Below are 12,683 nucleotides of genomic sequence, written 5' to 3' on the forward strand. Positions count from 1 at the left end.
GGATCATGATAAGGCCACTTTTCTCTTATCTAGTGTCTTCTCATTGAGGATCTCGAAACACTTCACAAACCTTGGTGAATGAAACCTAATGCCATGCTGTTGAGTAATATGAGCCCCAGTTTTTCAATGGGAAAATGATGCCCCAAAGAGGGTAAGGGCCTGATTCTTAAAAGTTTAAGGGGTAAAAATGCATGCACTTATCATGATTGTGCATGCAAATTACCAGTTAGATACCTAACTAGTCTGATGTGTGTGTAATTATCATGGCTGCATGTGCAATCGAGCTATTCATGTATAAAAATGTGTGCAAATGCAGGAGCAATTGCATACCTGTGCTTTTAAAAATCAGGCCTTCACCTGTCATGCACAAAGCCATGCACCATAGCCAAGAATAGAACCCTGGGCTTTTCTCTTAACCACAATACCATCCTTTCTCCCTTCAAGAATTAATCTGTGGAAACTCTGTAAAAGCTATACAATTGAAAACCAGAGAATTCTTATGTTAATCATCCTTATTTATTAATTTTAAATACCTAGCCTCATTGAAGTCAATAGGAATTTGCCAGTGACTTCAATAGGACCAGGATCTCACCCCTGAAGTTGATTTGATATCTGTGCTGAAAGAAACAAAAGGATAGTTACAAATGTAATAGCAGTAGAGCTGGCTGAAAAATGTCCCCAGTGCAAAAGTTTTCCAGCAGAAAATTCTGATTTGACAAAAAAATCAAAAAAATTTGTACGACTGTAACGATTGTGCAGAATGTTTTCATGGGAAATTATCAAAACATTTCATTCCGATAAGGTAAAATGTTTCCTTTTGACTATCATTCTGCCTTCTATGTTAGATTATATTAATATAAATTTAATATAATATAATATAACATAGAATTTATCATTTAGACTTTTAAACTAAATGTTTCAACCTTCTTGAAATGAAAAGTTTCTATAAGATAACTTCAAAAACAAAATATTTCTGAATTTTCATTTTCGTTTCATGGTAAACTTTGAAATGTCAACTTTTTGTTCAGGACCAACGGAAATTTCAAAATGTCGGAATTTCCTGCGGAACAGAAATTCCATTTCCCAAACAGCTCTAAATAATAATGTTAAGATACATTCTTGGTCTAGATTGTGTTTAAAATGTGTCATCTCAGTTTGAAGTACTTAGCATTTATTCAGGGCGATATCAGACCATCAGAGTCCGCAAGAGCCGGATAGTGATTCAGAAGCGGGAGCCTATTGCCAAATAGGAAGTCCTGGGAAGGAGATGAGTATGTTAGCAGAGCAAAGCACACAAGCCAGTGAACTTTCTGTGTTTACAAGGAGTTGCTGAAAGAACACTGGTAATTGCAGTTATCAGGGTGAAGCAACATTTTACTGATTTCAAATATATATATATATATATATATAGCCAGATCCTCAATTGGTGTAAATCACTGTAGCTCCATGTCAATGGAGTTATGCCAATTTACACTATACGAGGATCTGGTTTGTTATCTCTTTCTAAAGAATTGGCTAGTTTAAATAAGACAGAGGGGAGGAGCATAAAAGCAAGCTGCCTGAGAATTCATTGTAGCTAATGAGTCAGCAGAACCAGGCATATTCTTATTGCATAGGAAATTAGAGAAAACAGGTGAATAATGAAGTCAGTAGGACTAAGGGCTAGTCTACACTACCCGCCCGAATCGGTGGGTAGAAATCGATCTCTCGGGGTCGATTTATTGCGTCTCATCTAGACGGATAAATCGATCCCCGAATCGACGCGCTTACTCCCACCTTGTCAGGAGGAGTAAGTGCCGTTGACGGGGGAGCCGCGGCGGTCGATTTGCCACCGTCCTCACAGCGGGGTAAGTCAAATAGGATACGCCAAATTCAGCTACGCAATTTGCGTAGCTGAATTTGCATATCTTAAATCGACCCCCCCCCTTAGTGTAGACGTAGCCTAAGTAAAAAGTACCTTTGGTCTCACTTTGTGTGAATCCTCTCTGACCTGCTAAGGAGAGGGAGGTAAAGTCACTTCAGTAAAACATGTTGTGTTCATTGGGAGGAGTTTAATCCTGCAAGGTGCAGAGCATCCTTGCCTCCCACTGATTTCAGTAGACTGAGAAGGTACCCACTCCTTCTGTTCCTATTCTTCTTCTTTCTGTATTCTTACTTTCCCAATCCCCTTTCAGCAGTCCCCAACACCCTCCCGCCAATGTTTTGGGTGTTCCCACCCACCAAGTCAGAATGGCACCAAAGCGTATGTATCACCACTTTTATCTGGCAATGTAATGTATTCCGCAAATTTGGAATAGTTTCAAGATATTCTAAACCCTACTCTAAAGAACCTTTATATGCAGGATGTGAAACTCCATATGGTAGGAATGTGTCCATTACCCCAGCCCATTGTGGTAAGAAGGTTTTTATTTATAAAGCATCAAGGCTGTGATTTTCAAAGTGCCTAAGGGAAAAAGAAGTCCAATCCAATGGAAATTGGGTGCCTTACTTGCTTTGAATGCTTTGAAAATCCCATCTTAAAATGCTGCTCTTGAATATCTCCTTTTACACATAGCATGTCTCATAATCTAGATATGCAAATGAACAGCAACATGTTGAGGACCTGGATGCTTTATAGAGTAAAACAGATTTTTCCATGTAATTTTGAACCAAATTCAGCCTTGAAGCAAGTGTACTTAAATAGGAGTTTCACTGTCTTATTTCAGGACTGAATGTAGCCTTTTTACTTCAGTGCTTGCAATAATTATCATGTGACTGAGGCTCATGGACTGAAGAATGTTACATATGTCTTGCTATCTAGTGTGGGAGTTCTCAGGCACACAATCTAGAAATGCAGAGAGAGAGCGCAGATTTATGAGATCGTGCTTTTTAAGTGTGCCCTTTGTCCCAGAAATCGTAGTTCCTAAATCACTAGCACTCTGCATTCTCAGGGATGTGTTTGAATTCCTTTTGTGTAGCAGGCACAGGTCCATAATGTGAATTGCCTTATTAGTGATGTATATTAATATTAACTGGAGACTTGCCATGACACTTCTTTTCTTTAAAATAAAAGAGGTAAAGAAAGTGTCCACCTGGATCTCTGCCAGGCCAAGCTGATTGCTTTAAGTGTATAGGATGGCATGAAAGCTGTTGTTACTGAAATATGCCAAGTAACACTTTAAATGGCTGGCTGAGCTTTGGTAGATCACCCCTACCATCTGTCTTTAAAACTTTCCTCCCTCTCATTAAAGAGAAACCCTCACAGTTCTTAGGCCTAAAATGGGAGCTTGTTTAATACTGTTATTATCTGATGCCAGATGGTGTAAATTGGCCTCAATCCCATTGACTTCAGTGGAGGAAGGTCAATTTCCACAGAATGAGGATTTGCCTCAGATTATTTTTCAGCAGTAAAGAAGACCTCGTTGGGAAAATAGCACCTATCCAATCGCCATTATTTCTGTGGGGCTCGTGAAGGACAATGTCTTTGTTCTTTCCTCTGACAGTTCTGTAGCAGTAGTGACCTAACAAAATACTGGGCTGTAAAATCAGGGTGAGACCACATTTGTATCCTCTGGATTTCCGACATAGTTCTCCTGTTTGTAAAATCCATAGCATTTGTTTGTCTCTGTGTGCATTTCCTTTCCAAAACAAATTCATCAACAAATTGAGCTTAAACAAAAATAAAAACTTCCAGAAAGATCTTGTATGTAAAGTTTTAGCCCAGATTCGTAGACTTTAAAGTCAGAAGGGACCATGGTGATCATCTAATCTGGCCTCCTGCACATTGCAGGCCACAGAGCCTCACCCATCCACTCCTGTAACCTCTGACTGAGTTACTGAAGTCCTCAAATCATGGTTTAAAGTCTTCAAGTTACAGAGAATCCACCATTTACACTAGTTTATGAACCATACCTCATGCTCCAGAGGAAGGCAAAAAAACCCCAGAGTCTCTGCCAATCTGACCTGGGGGAAAATTCCTTCCCAACCTCAAATATGGTGCTCAGTTAAGACCCAGAGCACATGGGCAAGACCCATCAGCCAGATACCTGGGAAAGAATTCTCTATAGCAGGGGTCGGCAACGTTTGGCACGCGGCTCGCCAGGGTAAGCACCCTAGCGGGCCGGGCCAGTTTATTTACCTGCTGACGCGGCAGGTTCGGCCGATCGCAGCCCCCGCTGGCCGCGGTTTGCCGTCCCGGGCCAATGGGGGCGGCGGGAAGCGGCGTGGGCGAGGGATGTGCTGGCCGCGGCTTCCCGCCACCCCCATTGGCCCGGGACGGCAAACCGCGGCCAGCGGGGCTGCGATCGGCCGAACCTGCCGCGTCAGCAGGTAAATAAACTGGCCCGGCCCGCTAGGGTGCTTACCCTGGCGAGCCGCGTGCCGAATGTTGCCGACCCCTGCTCTATAATTAGATATTTATGCCGAAGATACAGAACTCCTTGCAAAATGCTGGCTGAACCTTATCTGCAGTTGTATAAAAAGGTCTGTTATAATAGGGGTATTGTTTTCTGGTTCCAGTGGTGTCACAGATCACTACAAAGAGCCCCACTTCAGCAAAGCACTTAAGCACAGATTCAAGACCATTCCAGCTCATCAAAGCAATTAAGCTTGTGCTTAAGTCCCATTGACTTAATGGGACTTAAGCATGTGCTCAAAGTTAAGCATGAGCCAATATGCTTTGTTGAATTTGGGCCTGAAAAGCTAGCGTAGGCAGTTCATTGTCTGTGCACATGCGGACAGTGTAAATAGCTGTTTTCTGTCCTCTTCTGACTTATATTATTAGTGAAACACCTTTTTTGCCCTGTACTTGCTGATTCATTCCCTTCATTCTCTTCTAGTGTTCACACTTCAAAAACACAAAAACTAACTCAAGTTCGTTGCCTTTTCCTGTCCATAAGCAACATAGCAGTGCACACAGATATGCACAGTCCCCTCATAGAATCATAGAATCATAGAATATCAGGGTTGGAAGGGACCTCAAGAGGTCATCTAGTCCAACCCCCTGCTCAAAGCAGGACCAATTCCCAACTAAATCATCCCAGCCAGGGCTTTGTCAAGCCGGGCCTTAAAAACCTCCAAGGAAGGAGACTCCACCACCTCCCTAGGTAACGCATTCCAGTGCTTCACCACCCTCCTAGTGAAATAGTGTTTCCTAATATCCAACCTGGACCTCCCCCACTGCAACTTGAGACCATTGCTCCTTGTTCTGTCATCTGCCACCACTGAGAACAGCCGAGCTCCATCCTCTTTGGAACCTCCCTTCAGGTAGTTGAAGGCTGCTATCAAATCCCCCCTCATTCTTCTCTTCTGGAGACTAAACAATCCCAGTTCCCTCAGCCTCTCCTCATAAGTCATGTGCTCCAGACCCCTAATCATTTTTGTTGCCCTCCGCTGGACTCTTTCCAATTTTTCCACATCCTTCTTGTAGTGTGGGGCCCAAAATTGGACACAGTATTCCAGATGAGGCCTCACCAATGTCGAATAAAGGGGAACGATCACGTTCCTCGATCTGCTGGCAATGCCCCTACTTATACAGCCCAAAATGCCGTTAGCCTTCTTGGCAACAAGAGCACACTGTTGACTCATATCCAGCTTCTCGTCCACTGTGACCCCTAGGTCCTTTTCTGCAGAACTGCTACCTAGCCATTCGGTCCCTAGTCTGTAGCAGTGCATGGGATTCTTCCGTCCTAAGTGCAGGACTCTGCACTTATCCTTGTTGAACCTCATCAGGTTTTTTTTGGCCCAATCCTCTAATTTGTCTAGGTCCCTCTGTATCCGATCCCTACCCTCTAGTGTATCTACCACGCCTCCTAGTTTAGTGTCATCTGCAAACTTGCTGAGAGTGCAGTCCACACCATCCTCCAGATCATTAATAAAGATATTAAACAAAACCGGCCCCAGGACCGACCCTTGGGGCACTCCGCTTGAAACCGGCTGCCAACTAGACATGGAGCCATTGATCACTACCCGTTGAGCCCGACGATCTAGCCAGCTTTCTATCCACCTTACAGTCCATTCATCCAGCCCATATTTCCTTAACTTGGCGGCAAGAATACTGTGGGAGACTGTATCAAAAGCTTTGCTAAAGTCAAGGAATAACACATCCACTGCTTTCCCCTCATCCACAGAGCCAGTTATCTCATCATAGAAGGCAATTAGGTTAGTCAGGCACGACTTCCCTTTGGTGAATCCATGCTGACTGTTCCTGATCACTTTCCTCTCCTCTAAGTGTTTCATAATTGATTCCTTGAGGACCTGTTCCATGATTTTTCCAGGGACTGAGGTGAGGCTGACTGGCCTGTAGTTCCCCGGATCCTCCTTCTTCCCTTTTTTAAAGATGGGCACTACATTAGCCTTTTTCCAGTCATCCGGGACCTCCCCCGTTCGCCATGAGTTTTCAAAAATAATGGCTAATGGCTCTGCAATCTCATCCGCCAACTCCTTTAGCACCCTCGGATGCAGCGCATCCGGCCCCATGGACTTGTGCACATCCAGTTTTTCTAAATAGTCCCGAACCACTTCTTTCTCCACATAGGGCTGGTCACCTTCTCCCCATATTGTGCTGCCCAGTGCAGCAGTCTGGGAGCTGACCTTGTTTGTGAAGACAGAGGCAAAAAAATCATTGAGTACATTAGCTTTTTCCACATCCTCGGTCACTAGGTTGCCTCCCACATTCAGTAAGGGGCCCACACTTTCCTTGACTTTCTTCTTGTTGCTAACATACCTGAAGAAACCTTTCTTGTTACTCTTAACATCTCTTGCTAGCTGCAACTCCAAGTGTGATTTGGCCTTCCTGATTTCATTCCTGCATGCCTGAGCAATAGTTTTATACTCCTCCCTGGTCATTTGTCCAATCTTCCACTTCTTGTAAGCTTCTTTTTTGCGTTTAAGTTCAGCAAGGATTTCACTGTTTAGCCAAGCTGGTCGCCTGCCATATTTACTATTCTTTCTACACATCGGGATGTTTTTTTCCTGCAACCGCAATAAGGATTCTTTAAAATACAGCCAGCTCTCCTGGACCCCTTTGCCCTTCATGTTATTCTCCCAGGGGATCCTGCCCATCTGTTCCCTGAGGGAGTCAAAGTCTGCTTTTCTGAAGTCCAGGGTCCGTATTCTGCTGCTCTCCTTTCTTCCTTGTGTCAGGATCCTGAACTCGACCATCTCATGGTCACTGCCTCCCAGGTTCCCATCCACTTTTGCTTCCCCTACTAATTCTTCCCTGTTTGTGAGCAGCAGGTCAAGAAAAGCTCTGCCCCTAGTTGGTTCCTCCAGCACTTGCACCAGGAAATTGTCCCCTACACTTTCCAAAAACTTCCTGGATTGTCTGTGCACCGCTGTATTGCTCTCCCAGCAGATATCAGGGTGATTAAAGTCTCCCATGAGAACCAGGGCCTGCGATCTAGCAACTTCTGCTAGTTGCCAGAAGAAAGCCTCATCCACCTCATCCCCCTGGTCTGGTGGTCTATAGCAGACTCCAACCACGACATCACCCTTGTTGCTCACACTTCTCAACTTTATCCAGAGACTCTCAGGTTTTTCTGCAGTTTCATATCGGAGCTCTGAGCAGTCATACTCCTCTCTTACATACAACGCAACTCCCCCACCTTTTCTGCCCTGCCTGTCCTTCCTGAACAGTTTATATCCATCCATGACAGTACTCCAGTCATGTGAGTTATCCCACCAAGTCTCTGTTATTCCAATCGCATCATAGTTCCCTGATTGTGCCAGGACTTCCAGTTCTCCCTGCTTGTTTCCCAGGCTTCTTGCATTTGTGTATAGGCACTTAAGATAACTCATCGATCGTCCCTCTTTCTCAGCATGAGACAGGAGTCCTCCCCTCTTGCGCTCTCCTGCTTGTGCTTCCTCCCAGGATCCCATTTCCCCACTTACCTCAGGGCTTTGGTCTCCTTCCCCCGGTGAACCTAGTTTAAAGCCCTCCTCACTAGGTTAGCCAGCCTGCTGGCGAAGATGCTCTTCCCTCTCTTCGTTAGGTGGAGCCCGTCTCTGCCCAGCACTCCTCCTTCTTGGAACACCATCCCATGGTCGAAGAATCCAAAGCCTTCTCTCCGACACCACCTGCGTAGCCATTCATTGACTTCCACGATTCGACGGTCTCTACCCAGGCCTTTTCCTTGCACAGGGAGGATGGACGAGAACACCACTTGCGCCTCAAACTCCTTTATCCTTCTTCCCAGAGCCACGTAGTCTGCAGTGATCCGCTCAAGGTCATTCTTGGCAGTATCATTGGTGCCCACATGGAGAAGCAGGAAGGGGTAGCGATCCGAGGGCTTGATGAGTCTCGGCAGTCTCTCTGTCACATCGTGTATCCTAGCTCCTGGCAAGCAGCAGACCTCTCGGTTTTCCCGGTCGGGGCGGCAGATAGATGACTCAGTCCCCCTGAGGAGGGAGTCCCCGACCACCACCACCCTCCTCCTCCTCTTGGGAGTGGTGGTCGTGGAACCCCCATCCCTAGGACAGTGCATCTTTTGCCTTCCAATCGGTGGAGTCTCCTTCTGCTCCCTTCCCTCAGATGGGTCATCTAGTCCACTCTCCGCATTAGTACCTGTGGAGAGAACATGGAAACGATTGCTCACCTGTATCTCCATTGCTGGTGCATGGACGCTCCTCTTTCTCCTTCTGGAAGTCACATGCTGCCAAACCTCTTCACAATCCTTCTGTCCCTGCTGTGCCTGCTCTGAATCTTCAGAACATTGTGGCCGTAGAAGCATCTCCTGACGTCTGTCCAGGAAATCTTCATTTTCCCTTATGCAACGCAGTGTTGATACTCGTTTCTCCAGCCCTCGAACCTTCTCTTCCAATATGGAGACCAGCTTGCACTTTGTACAGACAAAGTCGCTTCTGTCCTGTGGAAGAAAGACAAACATGGCACAACCTGTGCAGGTTACAACAGCTGATCGCTCACCTTCCATATCCCTGTCCTCTTAAGAGCTTCCTCAGCTGTTGCAGGAACTACTCAGAGAAACCTGCAGATGAAAGCCTCAGTGAGCTCTCTCCAGGCGAGCTCCCAGGCAAACTCCCTCTGTTAGCCTCTGCTGTTCGCCGCTCAGCTGGTTCGCTGCTGACTGCCCTTATATACCAGTCAGGCCCACTCAAGGCCCACCTGGAACAAAGCACTCCCAATTCACACTTTTCAAACAAACAAGCAAGCAATCAAGCACACGGTCAAACTGACCAACTGTCCCAGCAGCAGACACTCAGATACTCACCAACACAGCCCCCCTAATGCAGCACTTAGCGTACCTCCTCTCGGACAGCTCCCAGGCAAACTCCCTCTGTTAGCCTCTGCTGTTCGCCGCTCAGCTGGTTCGCTGCTGACTGCCCTTATATACCAGTCAGGCCCACTCAAGGCCCACCTGGAACAAAGCACTCCCAATTCACACTTTTCAAACAAACAAGCAAGCAATCAAGCACACGGTCAAACTGACCAACTGTCCCAGCAGCAGACACTCAGATACTCACCAACACAGCCCCCCTAATGCAGCACTTAGCGTACCTCCTCTCGGACAGCTCCCAGGCAAACTCCCTCTGTTAGCCTCTGCTGTTCGCCGCTCAGCTGGTTCGCTGCTGACTGCCCTTATATACCAGTCAGGCCCACTCAAGGCCCACCTGGAACAAAGCACTCCCAATTCACACTTTTCAAACAAACAAGCAAGCAATCAAGCACACGGTCAAACTGACCAACTGTCCCAGCAGCAGACACTCAGATACTCACCAACACAGCCCCCCTAATGCAGCACTTAGCGTACCTCCTCTCGGACAGCTCCCAGGCAAACTCCCTCTGTTAGCCTCTGCTGTTCGCCGCTCAGCTGGTTCGCTGCTGACTGCCCTTATATACCAGTCAGGCCCACTCAAGGCCCACCTGGAACAAAGCACTCCCAATTCACACTTTTCAAACAAAGCACTCCCAATGGATCATCCATCAACTGAGCAAGAAGACATTGCAGGCATTGAATTTCTGGATGATTATAGCACATCTTGGATGGGGTTATACTAACAGATCTGACAGAAGCAAGAACGATTTCAGTACTCGTGTACCTAAAGCTGAAGTACTTATTCAGTCAACTGTCCCATGGAATTTAGGTATTCTTGAACCCGCTAGTCGTTTTGCCTGAGTAGAGATGAAGATGCCATGACAGGGCTCTGTAATAGTTTTTGTATAGCACTTTTCAGCTAAACACATCAAATATTAACTGAGATTCACTGCCTTGCTGGGAGGTACTTGGAGCATTATTACAGATGGGTAAACTAAGGCATAGAGGAACGAATGACTTGCCAAAGGGTACACAGAGAGTCCAGAGGCAGGGTGAGAGTCCAGGCTCTCTGTCCCCAGCTCTAATCATTAGATCTCTCTTCCTCCTCACTTTACTACTGGAGAAGTGGACAGGAGCTAAAATAAAGGTTTTAAAGGAATATTTAAACCACCTGACTGACACAAATCCTATTCCCTCCCCCCCCCCACCTCCCGCACATTAAATACTTAAAAGAAAGGCCCAAACTGAGCTTTTTGATTCAACTCCCTTGAACATCCGTGGTTCAGATTAAATGAAACCCAGATCTGTAGCACCCTAGTTTTGATTTTGCAATACCAAGCCCCTGGTTGACAAAATATTGCAAACCCAAACCATGTTTTCTTTGCCTGTATTAATTTAAAATCCAAAAGCTCTCGGGCAGTCTGGCTCTACAAGATCTCTTATTTTTATGCAGCCTCTCAAATCTTAGATTTTTTTACTACTGCTTCTAAAATGCAACACACATTGTAAGATGGCTAAATATAGAAAGGAACGTTGTTACCAATATATAATCCTTGCAATGCTTTACCTTTTGCGGAGAAACTCCCATTCCTCCTTAGAAGAAATCCAGAAACTAACTCCCTACAGAGTGTCCCTAGCCAGCACATATTTGCTGCACTCAGGACACCTGTCAAAGAGGAACAGACTTTTGTAAGATAAACAGAAAACCTTCAGTGAGCAAACTCAGGGAGGAGAAAGGAATCTGCCAAGTTCCGGATATCCTGGACAGCAGTTAGCAAGCTTCCTTCAGCTGTCTCAGAGAAAAATGTCACCTTCCTCCAGCCAATTCCAGTTTTATTTTCAACAGCGGACTATGGACTCTTATGACAATGGAGTAACTTAGACATGTCTCCTTACTTTGGTCATTTTTTGTCTATAGTAATCAAAGCCCCAGTAGTCTAGCCAAATGGTATGGTAGTCAAGGAAAACGTTGATGTCTGCTGCGTATGATTAAGTGTACTTGAAGGATCTACTGGATATGAATGACAAGGACAGAAGGACAAATGGGCTGAGAAATGATATACAATCCGAACACAGACTGTGAGTCTTGAAAAATTTTCCTTCTCACTTAAAGCTGAGTCGGAACTAAAAGTTCAGCTTCAAGCAGTCTTGGAATTTGGAAGCGTTCAGATCTGGGTCTGAATTTTGGGCACATCTATAGTCTCAGTGCAAGTTGCTCAGAATAAATGCCCTGGAAGAGTCTTCTGATGCCCTAGCCGATTTGTTAAAGCACGTCTCATGGGCACCAGTGCCAACTTTTCTAGGCCACTTCATCTCACATCCTGGGGGCGTGGAGGGGAAAGGGAGCGAATGAAAAGGAAGTATCTAACCTTTTTTTGAGTGAAATCTCAGCTGCATACCTAGTAAAGCTCCTGCCACCGCTGTGTAGCCCTGGCTCCCTTTTAGACACCTGGTTGGCTACCAGATAATGGTCTTTCTTTCACAAAAAGAAAACTGGTCCTTGCTGAACTCCTCTTGATCATGATACTATTGCACAGCACTAGAAGCCATACCAAGCACACCGGCACTCGGAGGGTGACAGTCACCCCTCTGTCGAAGGCCAATGCAACACCTATGCACTGTCAGCCCTAATAAAGCCCTGTTTTGAAGACTTCATGAGACTTAAGTGCTGGTCTTCAAGCCTTGCTCACCACCACTGCAGAATAGGATAGTTCATCAGGCATAATTAGCCCTGATATAGCTACTCATAGGATGGTCTAGTGAACAGTGCGCTGGACTGGGATCCAGTAGACAGGGCTCAGTTCCTGCCACAGACTCTCTGTGTGACCTGGGGCAAGTCACTTAATTTACTCTGTGCCCAAGTTCCTCATCTGTAAAGGGAAGAGCTATTATCTGCCTTATCTCATAGGGGTGCAGTGAGGATAAAACGCATTGATGATTCTCAGATGCTGAGATATATAGCACTCACCAGCATACTAAGTACTTAAATATACATATACTAATACAGCCCATAGCAATAAAGGCAACCCTAGATTAAAAGAAATGGCCTTGTTAAACAACTGGGTACCTCTTGGACTGCCTAGCTCAACTCTGGCAACTGTATATTTCATCAGGTGGGTGAGTGACTTTATCCCAATTTTAGAGCTGGAAAAATGGGGGCTCAGAGAGGTTAGCACAAGGTCAGTGTCTGGAATAGACCCAGAGTGACTCTGGACTGCCAGTCCCGTGTGTCTGTCTCCTGTGCTGTGTGTCGCTCACCTCCCAAGGCATGTCTGTAGTGTAACTCCACTGTCTTCCTCCTGCACATACTGTGGCTCAGTTTTTTTCATTTGCGCCTGTATTCCTATACTTTTCTCCGATCCCACCAGGACTTTCTTCCTCCCTTCTCTGGCACCTTTGATTCTTTTCCTTCTTCCCTCGTTCTCCCAATTT

This window comes from Emys orbicularis, chromosome 14 (genome assembly GCF_028017835.1).
Source record: "Emys orbicularis isolate rEmyOrb1 chromosome 14, rEmyOrb1.hap1, whole genome shotgun sequence".
NCBI classification, from domain to species: domain Eukaryota; kingdom Metazoa; phylum Chordata; order Testudines; family Emydidae; genus Emys; species Emys orbicularis.